Source organism: Papilio machaon, chromosome 13 (genome assembly GCF_912999745.1).
Source record: "Papilio machaon chromosome 13, ilPapMach1.1, whole genome shotgun sequence".
Classification (NCBI taxonomy): domain Eukaryota; kingdom Metazoa; phylum Arthropoda; class Insecta; order Lepidoptera; family Papilionidae; genus Papilio; species Papilio machaon.
Genome location: NC_059998.1, coordinates 4,666,719 through 4,679,960, shown reverse-complemented (window position 1 = coordinate 4,679,960; position 13,242 = coordinate 4,666,719). Strand labels below are relative to the sequence as shown.

The 13,242-nt window shown below is 31.5% G+C and overlaps 1 protein-coding gene across 1 annotated transcript in view; it reads right to left on the bottom strand.

The window, feature by feature from the left end:
• Positions 1 to 12,844, bottom strand: part of LOC106717924 (serine/arginine repetitive matrix protein 1) — a 74,671-nt gene extending 61,827 nt beyond the window's left edge. The window contains exon 1 of the mRNA XM_014511891.2: positions 12,578 to 12,844. The gene's annotated coding sequence lies outside the window, so the exon portion shown is untranslated. The remainder of the gene's footprint in view (positions 1 to 12,577) is intronic.
• Positions 12,845 to 13,242: the final 398 nt, after the last annotated feature.

Sequence of the window (13,242 nt, the reverse complement as noted above, 5' to 3'; positions counted from 1 at the left end):
CCTATATAGGTTTTAAATGTTTTCCGTCAGAACTAACCGCGATTGCAACTCTTATTTTACCGGCTCAGATAAGCTTATCGCACTGTGTTGTTCATTGCCCTCAACAGATGTCGTCACTAGCTTAATATTACTATCGTTACTCAACAAACATCCTATATACAATCTTTTGCAACTTATGTTACTTTATTAATTAATATGTACACAACTTTAACTCTACAAATACGAGTAAGTACTTACATAGAGAAAATATAAGATTAAAACAAAATAAATCATTGTATTTATAAGAATTATAAATCCTTAAGCACACATGATCATTATTTACGTTTATTATAATAACCAAATTATTTACACTTGTCTTTATATTACAAGTAAATTTTTTATGGCAAAGAAATAAAAGTATGGACACTCCCAAAGCTATTGTCCGTCCTTCCCATATAAGCTCGGAGCTGATGAGTCAAAAACAACTTGACCTCGCCACATCAAACATGGAAACTTGCACGCAAATAAACTTTCTTCGCGAGAACAAAAACCGTATTGTATTCGCTAATTAATGACGTTGATATGAAACAGAAAAAACGGCGTGCGTACATCTTGATATCTACTGTACTGTTTTGGACAATTGGACATTAACTTTCCTTTTTTAATATGTATGTTACATACATCTTGGTACATAGTAACAGACGAGTATGCGCATAGACCTATGGATATAAAAAAAGCGAAAGAGGTGTACCAGGACCAAGCTGAATTACATTCCTGCCTGCATCTCTAGGTTACTGGCATGGGCGCAAACTAAACAATTATTCATGTCGAGGTAGATCAAAGTCTTGAATTTATACGTTATTATACTATTACAAAATGTTTTTGCATTGCATACATTGCATAGATTTTATCCATAAATTTGTTATCAGATCACTAAACTGTTAGTCCGTTTACGGTTTCTCACAAGAGTAAGCGAGAGAGCAATTGCGCAACCACGCCTCTATCTACCCTCCCGTGAAATATGCGCGGCGTTAATTGACCTATTCAAACAACAAATTGACCGTGAAGGTTGTATGTAAAGTTTGTACACTTCGTTTGTAACAGTTACAAGATTATCAATACGTACCTATAACTATGTAAAAATAGTTGACAACGCTTGAGATAATGCATGAAACTTTTAATAATATTATTTTGATTCTAATGAACAATGCAATGGTTTTTTGACTTTCTGGTCTAATTTTTCTTTAATTGTTTTTAAAAAAAATAATTAGCTACTAGAATCTGATGTTAATTTCTTATTTGAAAAACGTAGTTACTGTATGATTAGTTTCGCTCTATTGTTAATTAGTATCCAATGGAGCCTATCGCCTTTTAGCTGAACTAAATTAATAACCATGTCCCATGTTCTGAAACAAACAATTGTCTAAAAAGCCCTTACCATGAGACATCAAAAATAAACACTAACTGCAATCATAATCATTCAGTGGTTACAAAGAGTGCCCATAAGTGTATATTCTGTATTTAAAAAAAAAACTTTATTATGTGATTTTTAATATTTATTCAGCTACTGTACTATTCACGTTTATTTCCTTGTCACCCTTAGGTTTAAAAATAAAAGAAGAACCGTTTAAAATAAAAGAGAATCGTAAAAATGCTTTCGGATATTTGTTTCATCAACATATGTTTATTTCATGAAGTTCTCTACTGATTTAAACGTCTGTTCGATCGTATTTTAGTGGCCGTGACTCGCGCAGACGTATGTTGATGTTTATATGTTAAATAAAGTGAAATTTGCATCTAATACATATTTAGTAATTCCTAGAAATGGGCCATTATATCTTTTTTTATAAATGAATTTTATACGTTAACGTTGGCCTCCATTTTAATTTCGAAATGAAAAGCTAATTATTACGCTTACCATTTACAGATCACGTTTATCCTCTGTAATTACTCAGCAGTTTATTTAACAAGCTATAAATAATCTATTTATCAAATTTGCTAATGTTTCAGCCCACTCGCAGGCGCCGTCGCCGCGTAGGAAGAACAACGAGCCGCTTATTTGCGAGATCAAACGGTAGTGGGCAAGCATTGTGGTATAATATCAAAGCTAAACAAAGCTAAAAAATATTACACTAATAAGATATTACCATAATTTGTTTTCTATTTAGATAACAACAACATCTGTTGCACGAATTGGCCGGCTCGCCCAGTGAAATACTACAACCACACAGAAGATAGGCGTCAAGCAATTCCGCGTTTTTTGTTAGAAAGCAACTGTTGTTAGATGAGTGTGTTGCCAGAGGCCTTATTTTAGTCCTCTTTACCTTCCCACCCTTTTCATATAAGGAAAAGATGGGAAGCGGACGTGGATTTCACGAGGGAGGGAATGCATAGGAAGGAGAAATATTATCTATCTGTGCGTCCCCTCCTCCGGCGATTAGAGGTAGGCAACGCATCTGCAATTGTTCAGATGGCCGCTTGCTCGTTCACCACTTTATGATATAAAAAAATCTAAACAAGAAGTCGCCTTAAGACATTAAAGATCGAAGACATTAAAGTCAGAACAGAAGATAGTTAAAGAAAAATGTTTCCAAACTAATTTTTAAAGCTTTATTTACTTCTAGCTATCACAAAGTCATTTTCAATATCGGTTTCCTATTTGTGTCGACACAAATATGCTCAAGTAACAAGCACATAGGCAACGTACTCGTAACAATATCTTGTAGTTTCTGCAACAACCATCGCGTTCTATATTCGACAATAAATCGCAAAACTACACCTCCCTAATTATGGATGCCGGCCAAACGTTTGTAAATGTTCTATCAGTTTGCGAAATCTCGCCAAACTTGTCGATATCCGATACTGGCCGCTTAAATAATTTATGAGTCTTCGAGCACAATAGAGCACACGGAATCAATATTTATGGGATTTAAAAAAGTATGAGCGACAGTTTTTTATAATGCATCACACTTTATTGCACATATCAAAACTTTTGAAATTGTGCTAATATGCTGCTAACATGCTATATTAAAAAAGTCATAATTTACTACTTTAAATTTTTTTTTATCAAATGATTTACTGGAAAAGCTTAAGATCTGCTAAAGTTCAGAAATCAATGTTTTATTTATTATTGTATACAATATTTTTGTGAAAATCATTTTAGCAACCGGTTGTTCTAAAATGCCACTGGCTAACAGATTGTGGGTAGGCGTACCTAGGATTAACGATCTAATGGTCGAATCTAAGTTAATATTCTCATCTAACAGTTTTCTATTTTATCAATGAATCTAATCTATATTGTATCAATAGATACTAGCAAATATTTGTCAATCAAATTGTAATTGTTACCCTTTTATGACTTTGAAAGTAAAAAAACGTAATATTTATTACTAATAAATTAACATCTTCATCTAGGACATACTGAGATTGATTTCCAAAGAAACTGTTAAAGTGTTGTGATAACTATTTATAAAATGAGACAACTTTTTCGTCCGTGATCAAATTTTTGACTATATATTTAAATTGACATATAGAAAAAATAAATTATAAAAAATATGTCATTCGTTTTTTTGTTTGAATATTGTATAAAATCTTTTTGCTATTCTTTAACATCAGGAGACGGTAAACGATCAAAATTTTTGTAAAATTAAAATGTTTGTCCATTTGAAAAGTTTGGTGAATATATTTGACAAGAAAAGAAATCGTTTATCGGGCACTTAAGTTAGGAATTACCGTTGAATTGGCTTTTAATCTTGCACAGACCTGTTGCTTTGTAGAATCACTGTCAACTAGTTCTTGCATCCCATTGTATGCGAAATGCTCTAACAATATAGACCACACACAGAAATACAAACAAGATGTTTAATAGGTTATAAATCAAATTATACCTCTAGATCAGTAGGCCGATTAATATAATTGTACCAATTAAACCGCAATGGGTTTTAAATGAATGACGTGGGTTGAATAATCTTGCGTTTCAAAAGCTAATTGCAAAATCGTTATTGATTTTTTTTCTATTATTTTTGCGCTTCAATTGTTCTTGACTTTTGCATACCACCTATTCTTTGTGTGTTTTATTTTTTACATTCGTTTGCATGAATTGCAATAAATATGTATTGACGTCTTCATCTTCAGTGTATGAAATACAATTTTACTAAATGTTAACTCAAATTAGTCCCAGCTTCGCTACTCACAGAATCATGTTCGTCGAATAAAAATTAATTACGTTTTAAAACTTGTTCAGTACTTTTTGAGATTATTCGGAATTTATAATCATAAAATATTTACTTCTCTAGTAAAGACATTACAGGTATCACATTTTATTCTCCTTGTTAATTACTTTACTTTGATGTCATAGTAAGTGCGGTGACATGACACGTTCATTTTGTTATTACTTCAATTTAAAAGGTGAAGGGTCTTCTGCAGATATATGCTATTAAAAAGACATTCATAAAGGCAAGTATTATTTTGTAATATTTATTAAAAATACGAAGCGAGAACTAGTCTCTGGTTGAGGTATTAATCACGAATGTGAAATCCCCATTTTAATATTATAGTTGGTTCACTTTTATCTATGGATCGACAAATGTATATTTAATGATAATAAATTATCATAACATAGACATAATATCCTAAAGCTTAAGTCAGCGCTATTTAGCGACAGATGATTTCATAGTTTCGACAAAATTTACGAAATATCCGATAACACAAATTGTATAATGATTTTGGGTGTGCCGCCATATATTTTGTCGCTATACAACGCAACTTTAGTATTTGATACTTACATAATCGAAAACCTAAAAAAAAACGAAATCATTGAAAAGCATTTTTAATACGTGACAATTAAAACTTTATCACTTTATAAATAAGGATCAAAATATTTTACCATAAGTATTTTAAGAAATAATGCTTACATTTGTTACTAATTATTTTGTAATTCTAAACACCAGGGCACTGAACTGTTTTATAGCTTCATTCCATTTGTAGATGAAGGTCATAAAATATATTAACATACTTGGTGTGATTAAATCTTACAAAAATTTCCCTAAAAATGTTAATAAATAATCATAATTGTAGACGTTCACAGAATAAATTCGTTATAATGGTTTTAATGATTACACTTATTTAAATTAGGAATACACAGAGCAGGTGATGTACAAAATGATATTTCAGATGAAGAACAAGATACAAGTAACAAAAATAAGTACTTGTTGATGTTGGTCAAACATTTTGTCAAACCAATTTCAAATACCAAACTAGGTTACTTAATAATAAAGACACAGTTGCGGACCCCATATCAAATTATAATGTAACCTCTGTCAATCAACGTCGTTAAATTATGAAACCATGTGAACTTTTACTTGGTAAACATTTCACAAACAAACAGCTTATTATTTTATTGCATAGTACGTCGAAAATTGGGAAACACTGAGTCTCGCTTTCATCGCGTTAACAATATTAACAAGATAATTGTGTGCACTTAAGTGTAGTCCTTTTGACGTGTTCATTTATGTAGATTTCGAGGCGTGAAGGTGCCTTCACGGATTTACTTCGCTGTCACATTAATGTGAAAGCGTATGCTTCGCAATCTTCTCTTGGGTTAATGGCGTTTCCTTATAGATTTCGCCAATGTCAAGTGTATTTTATACTCTGCTTTATAAAACGGGTTTCGTGAACGAACAAGGTCACAGATTGTAACTAAGAATTAAGTGAGTAGCTAAGAATGTTTGATGACAGGATCGCTGTTGATGTACCTAGGGCAAATAAGACGCACACAATATATACATTGGTTAGTTGGTTAAAAGACAGATAAACTACAGCTTAATATTATTATGGTTAATGAATGAACTAAGAATATAAACAAAAGGGGAGTTGACGAGGGAAAGAAGAGATTTGAGATCAATGGGGCGAGGGATGTCAGGAGGAAGGAGATCATAGAGGGAAGAAGATAGACGAGGGCAACTGAAAAAAATGTGCTTCGCAATCGCCAAGTTCACAACTCATTACGCAAACATTTTGACAACACATTTAATTCTCTATCTGTCACCGGCAAATCGTTGTAATGTACCTGGGCTAATTGTAATCAGTAAATTGATGGAATGAATTTATTTACAGTTTGACGTATTATATTTCGATATTTTGTAAACGAATATTTGCGTAGACCAATTACAAATGGACAACATTCCCAATCGATCGGTGGCATATCTATTCATTCGCTACTTTTTAAAGACCCAACGCTACTCCTATCGCATTTCACAATTATACCGCGAATTATAATCGCAACAGACTAATTTTAAATGGTCGCAACGTAATCGCCGTGGGAATAAGTCTTTGTTCGATGACAAGAAACTCATGAACTTGATATTACATAATAGAAACGAATCTTTCTATTTAAGAATTTTAATAGCTTAAGCTAAGAACAAGTTAATTAAATTAACGAAAAAAAGATAGGAACAATGAAATAAAAGGAAGTAAAAAAAAAAACATTCCCACGAGTTCAAAATCGTTTAGTTATCAAGACATAATTTGTTCAACACGTGTAGTCACTAAACTACTAAGTTTTATTTTATTTTGTCGCTGTATTGTATTTTACGAACTAACTAACTTTGATAAGCTCCTAGCAATTCTGAATGCAAATTACAAAACCTTCTATCACCCACCAGAGTTAAATACCCGTCTCAATTAAGTAAACATACGGGGGAGACCGAATCTTCATCTGATGAGACAGAACAAAAAGAAACGCCTAATTCTTTTAATTCGCGTGTCCTTTGTTGTCATTTATACATTCGTCCGATGTCACTCACCCGCGGCCTCACATCTCGGTCAAGTGCAGAATGATTCGTGATCTTATAAATCTTTAACGAGATTTTTTTTTACATAATATTTGACCTTTCTTCAATCTATTCCAGGGTGTTAGCTAATTGATTACTACGGACAATAAGTTCGATTAGAGCCTTATTTGTGCCAATCATTAAAGTCGTTACATTAAAAAAGTTATAGATAATAATCATAACAAATGACAATCAATACTGATGTCGCAATATCAACCATATCATATCATGGTTAATTAAAAACATAATGACGAAATTGTAAATCATTAAACACAATATTAATCCTTAAAACATTAAGAACGACATTGACCCTCGAATTTTTATACAAGGCGTGTATCGTCGGTAAATGGACGTGTTAATGTTACGAATTTCGCGAATCGCCTTTCCTTACGTCGACCTTGTGTCAAAGGCTTTGTTCACATGGTGCGTGTAGCTCCGACGCCTTGCCGACGTGATACGAATAATGAAACGCTTCTGATGAATTATGGAAAACAATATTCAGATTGTTGTCTAAACGGATTGTTCGCGTGACAACACTCTCCACTAAACACGAGGGAATGTCGGCGACACGTGTAGAAATGTTTTGTGTTCATATGGGACGAATATTTGTGATAAATGATGGGATTTGTGTGGTAACATATTGGAATATGTCAATATTTTAGTGTAAATATAATTTCAATATACTTTCTGTTAAAAAAATGCCTCAAAGATTTCTAGCAATATAATAGCTTGTAATTTAATTTAGTTATTCATAAAAAAAACCTTGTAGAATAAAGAATCTTGATGGAAAGTAATTATTTTTGTCATGTCTCAAATGTACGTGTAACGCAAAAAATACACCGTAAACTATAGATGTCATCTATTCTTAACTCGCTTGACTTGTATCTGAGCAAAAACATTGACAAGGTTAAGTGGGTATCATATGGCGTGATCTTTTTGCGCTCCTCGAAAACTGAAAAATATTTGGATTGTTAAGTTTTTTTACGGGCATACTCAGAGTTAATTGGCTCCTAAGGGCACATCTTAGTGTAAATGAAGCACGACAAACCTCAGTATCAGCCTAACACAGAAAACTTTACTAAGAAATTTAATTAATTTCATTTATATATTTTATTTAAATGAAATCTGTCCATAAAGTTTGAGATATAAATACTTTTTTTATAATGCATTCTTTCGCAAACGTATTATAAGTTCCAAACAACATATGATACAGAAGAAGCAAAAAAAACACAAACATTCACAAATCAATAAATTCAATGGATTAGAAAAAACTACAACCTGTTTTGAATATCATAACCTCTACATGCTGACTTTATTTGGTAGTATATATAATAGTTTTTAAATTAGCTTGTATCTTTATTCGTCATTTTTTAATATTTCTAATGCAATTATGGAAATACATAGAATAATTTATCTTAATTTTCGAAATATCTACACTGTTAAATTATTAACAAAAAGAAAACCCATAAGCTATTTATTATCCAAAACACTTACCTGTAATTACTTAAAGATAAACATATGCTCACCTAAAAGACCTGCTGAATAGTTGTTTCTCCAAGTGGAACACTTCAACTATTTCTAATTATTTACTTGAATAACAAATTGAACTTTAAATCTATATATATAAAAGAAAGTCGTGTTAGTTACACCATTTATAACTCAAGAACGGCTGAATCGATTTGACTGAAAATTGGTGGGCAGGTAGCTTAGAACCAGGAATAGGACATAGGATAATTTTTACCCCGTTTTCTATTTTTTATTCCGCGCGGACGGAGTCGCGGGTTTAAGGCTAGTCTATATATATAAAAGAAAGTCGTGTTAGTTACACCATTTATAACTCAATAACGGCTGAATCGATTTGACTGAAAATTGGTGGGCAGGTAGCTTTGAACCAGGAACAGGACATAGGATAATTTTTACTCCGTTTTCTATTTTTTATTCCGCGTGGACGGAGTCGCGGGTGAAAGCTAGTGAAATATAAAATTAAATACATTCTAATCTTAATATATTGACGTCCCGCTACTAACGAAGTATACCGTCTTTTTCAAATATTATTTTAATCCGATCTACGCACAACATTTAAGTAAGGAAAAATTACATTACTTCTTCTTTGCGATGAAATTTAAAACAAAGATTCTGTCTAAAATATTTATTCGGTTACTATTCATGTATTAAACAAATTGTACATTTATTTTAAATATATATTATTAATAAAATATTTTATGCTCAAAATGTTTTCTTATTTTTTATTATTAATTTACAATTACCACAAAGTCGCCATAAACGTAAGTGAAACGACCGTTAGTAACCGAACTTGTTAGCAAAAGGTACCGAAATAACTTTTGAGGTTAGACCAAGTCTCTACTAGTGTTTCACATTTCTTACAAGGAAATGCTAGTTTTTTTAGTTCTCAAAAAGTAGTGGCTACAGGCCACGCCTTGTGAACGAAATTCAACATTCTCTAACTACAGTTAATTAGCAATCTACTTCATCTAAATTTGTTAGACGATTATCTTATTCTAGCTAACTATCTTGTACAGCTTTTTTTCTTTAGGCATTACTTCGAATATAATAGTAGTTGGGCGAGGAAGAGTAACTGCAGTAAAGCAAAACTTCTTCTTTATTAGTGTACTAGCTGTCGTCCGCGACTCCGTACGATCGGAATAAAAAAACATTTAAAAAGTAGCCTATGTGTGTGTTCTTCCAAACTATGTTCTGCATCTGTGCCAAATTTCATAAAGATCCATAGAGCCTTTACGGAGATACCTTCTAACAAACATCCATCCATCTAAATTTTTGCATTTATAATGTTAGAAAGGTTATATGTTTTTTTTTTATCGTATAATATCCTGAGTTCTGTCCTATTTTTACGCTACATTAAATATATTATAGCTTTATCGAATTCCTGGAGGATAAAGAAACAATTTTTAAGTACTTATAATAACATAACCGTATTTGATGAATATATTTTTATTGATGTTAAATAATTCCGCATTAATGTCAAATGTGATAAGGGTGCACGAACGTAGACATTTATTAATAGCTATTTCAAGAACCAGTTATTTGCGTGACTAAATTTAAAATATTTACGAACTTTACGAAAAACATAATTAACCTTCACTTAACCTTCGGGAATAAAATTTTATTAGTATAAGATATAAAAATTAAATTTACAATCTTATAAAAATCTTTAAATACGCGAGGAAATATTTATCTTACTGCAGCACTCTATTGGTTACAGAGGAAGTCTGTCGTTATAGATTTGTGATAGTAAATCTACTACTAATAAAGTTAATACTAATAGGGGAAGGATATAGTATAACAAATCTTAAGTAAGGTAAACCACTTCAGACTAAGCGCGAACAGTAAGAAATGTTCCAAATAAAATTAAATACGTGCTAAGTCATTATAAGTATATTTGAGTATAGCGGAATATTGTAATTATAAAACGGTTGTGAATAGTTAGCAACGCTTTAGTCAGCCTTTACCCAACATGAGCATGTTTCCTCTATGTGTAATAACTTCCGAGGGCAGTGGGCCTAGCACAGATACTTGTGACAAGCCATCGTATCAATATCAATAAAATTCGTTTTAAAATTCCCGTAGCCCTAAAGGGCGTAAAGTACACCAAAAATCTCATGACAATTTTGACATAATTGACGATAACTACAAAGGCGATTGTCACAAATATTCGTGTTGGCCCATACTTAGCCATCACTCATGTCACGTGACTAATTAATTGACACACATACACGACTTACAAACATTTAATTTTGTTAAAGGAAAAAAATGTACTTCGTAATAAATCTCCAATTTTAATTGAGCTGCTTGGACAAGCGCCGTAAGCTCACATTATGTGAGTGTAAAATTAAATCTAAGTAACTCTATACTTCATCTAACAAAAGAGTAAATTATATTGATTGTTACATGTAAAAATTAAAGACATTTGTTATGACTTTATGAAAAAGATTCGTTGCCATAGAATGTAGTATAGTGTTCGTATATAGTATATATATAATATAGTATATAAATAACATAGATACGAAGTATGTTATATGCATGGGCGTAACAGCTAAATAAGTAAATGGAAGGCATGACTAAGATTCTAAGAAAACCACCAGTACTTGTACTGCAACCTACTCGGACACCAATCGTCCTACATAGGCGCAAGCTTAGCTTTTAGATTGACTAATACTTAATAGGACCTACATTTTACTGGAAACCAAGTCGTTTAACCTGTGCAGAGATTCCTTAAAGTTAAGTTAATTATTTGTAGAATAGTTTAATCTTACTTAAATTTAAAAAAAAACAAAAGTAAATGTTTTAATAACTTCATTAATTAACCGACTTTAAAAAGGTGCAGGTTTTGAACTCGTCTGTATGTTTTTACAGAACAACTTATTTACTGTAAGTTGTTAATTTTAATTATGTACATTCTTAAATGTACATCCAGCATAATAAGGTACCGATGTCAACCAAATTGAAGTTCGTATGATTATTTTTTATTTAATTACATTCATGTCGATACAAAAAAGCGGTTATAATTTCCCACTCTACTCGACTGCGCGGAAGTTACCTTCTTACGACAAGCCAAAAACTGGTCAAAATAAAATAAATTTGCACATAATACAGGCAACCCAGAAATATAGGAATGGTAGATGTAGGTAAAAAAGTATTAAATAATTTTATAAGTACATTAAATTACAGTTTACTGACAGTAAAAAAAAACTATTTACATTATTTTTTTAAAGAAATGAAAAGGAAACCTCTATTGGAATTAAGATCAGCTTAAATGTTGCGTGGGTGCAGGTAATAGTGTCAATAATCCGATGTAATATAATAACGCCCCAACTAAAGTTTTCTTGTCTCTGTTTTTTTTATAAGGCGTCACAAAAAACTAATATGATGAGATCATTTTAATTTTTTATTCCGTTGTAGATTCGTAAGTTTGACAGATGACTTTTGTATTAATCATTTTTATAAGAAATTTAAGTATCAAATAAATTAAATTAAATGTTGACACGTTAAACTAAATTTTGCTTTTACTTTGCAATTAATATTTTCCTTCAAAAACTAAGAAATATGTCATGAATATGTGCTTATAAAACTCAAAAATTAAAGTAGTTTTCTAACGTGACAATATTTTATTATAGAAAACAGACAAGATAAAATAAAATACAGTTAAAAATATAGAAAATTTGTGCATCTGTAGAATCTTTATTCTTCGGTTTTTTTTTAAATGTTTTGATAAAATTATGTATTTTTAATTCAGTTTTAGGTGCACATTAAATGGATATTATAAATGTAGTGCGAAAAATTTCGGGGTGATTTAATTTAATAATTATTTAATATAATGGTAGATATACACTATAAAGCAACATATAACACATGACAATGTTCTCTCATAAAACATCGGTTAATGTGAATTGAACGCCGATGTGCGTCACTGAATAAATATCTAAGTTATTTACATACGCATTATGTCATCCTAACCTTACACGAGTAGACGTCGAAGTTAGTGTCTCGGAAAATATTCGAAAATAACACAAAATAACAAGTTACTAATAACGAATTGTTAAAATAACATTCGATTCTAAAACTTACATAGGTTTTCGAAAATAATAATTGGTTTACTTATACCCAATTTTATAACTTCAACTGTTTTAATACAATAATAATTTAGTCAGAAATAATTTAGTTATAGATTAATGAATTAGGCAAAATTATATATGCACATTATTTTAATAAATCAATAAACCTAGTCTTACCTGTTTTATATAAAATGATTTTTCTAGTCGCGATGAATGAAGCGTTGTTTACATAAACATAAATCACTGAATTGTTAAAACACAAAACTTTTTACAACGTAAATAATAAGCCAGTTGTAACACAGCACGATAACACTCAACTTTTGTGTACCACTTTGTACGTACTTTTCATTAAGAAAAGTTCGTAAAATTCGGAAAATTGTCTATCGATCGAAGACAGGCGTTCGCTAGAGGGACAGAGAGAATACGATACGACATAAGCGCGGAAATGCCAGCACGCCGGAGTGGGGGCAGAGGATCAACGCGTAAACTGCGTGGACGCAACCTTCGCACTACATACAATAACCGCTTAATACGACATCGGTTAAAATAGTATATCGATTATAGCCACCAAAAGCGTAGATCCCAAATGAACGTCGTACAACTGTTTTCTGAACAATACATTGGTTATAAAATCAATTCATATAAATATATTAATCGATGTCGTAATACCCGATGTTAGTTTTTATTCGCAACGATTTGAAACGAAAAGTCCGTCCTAAAGTTCTCAACAGCCGGTTCTTGGACGATCCTGTTTAAGATTCTAATACAGGTTTAAAATGTGTTTTGGTAAATTGATGACGATTCGATCCTTAAAAAGGGTTCGATATTATTAACCATGAATT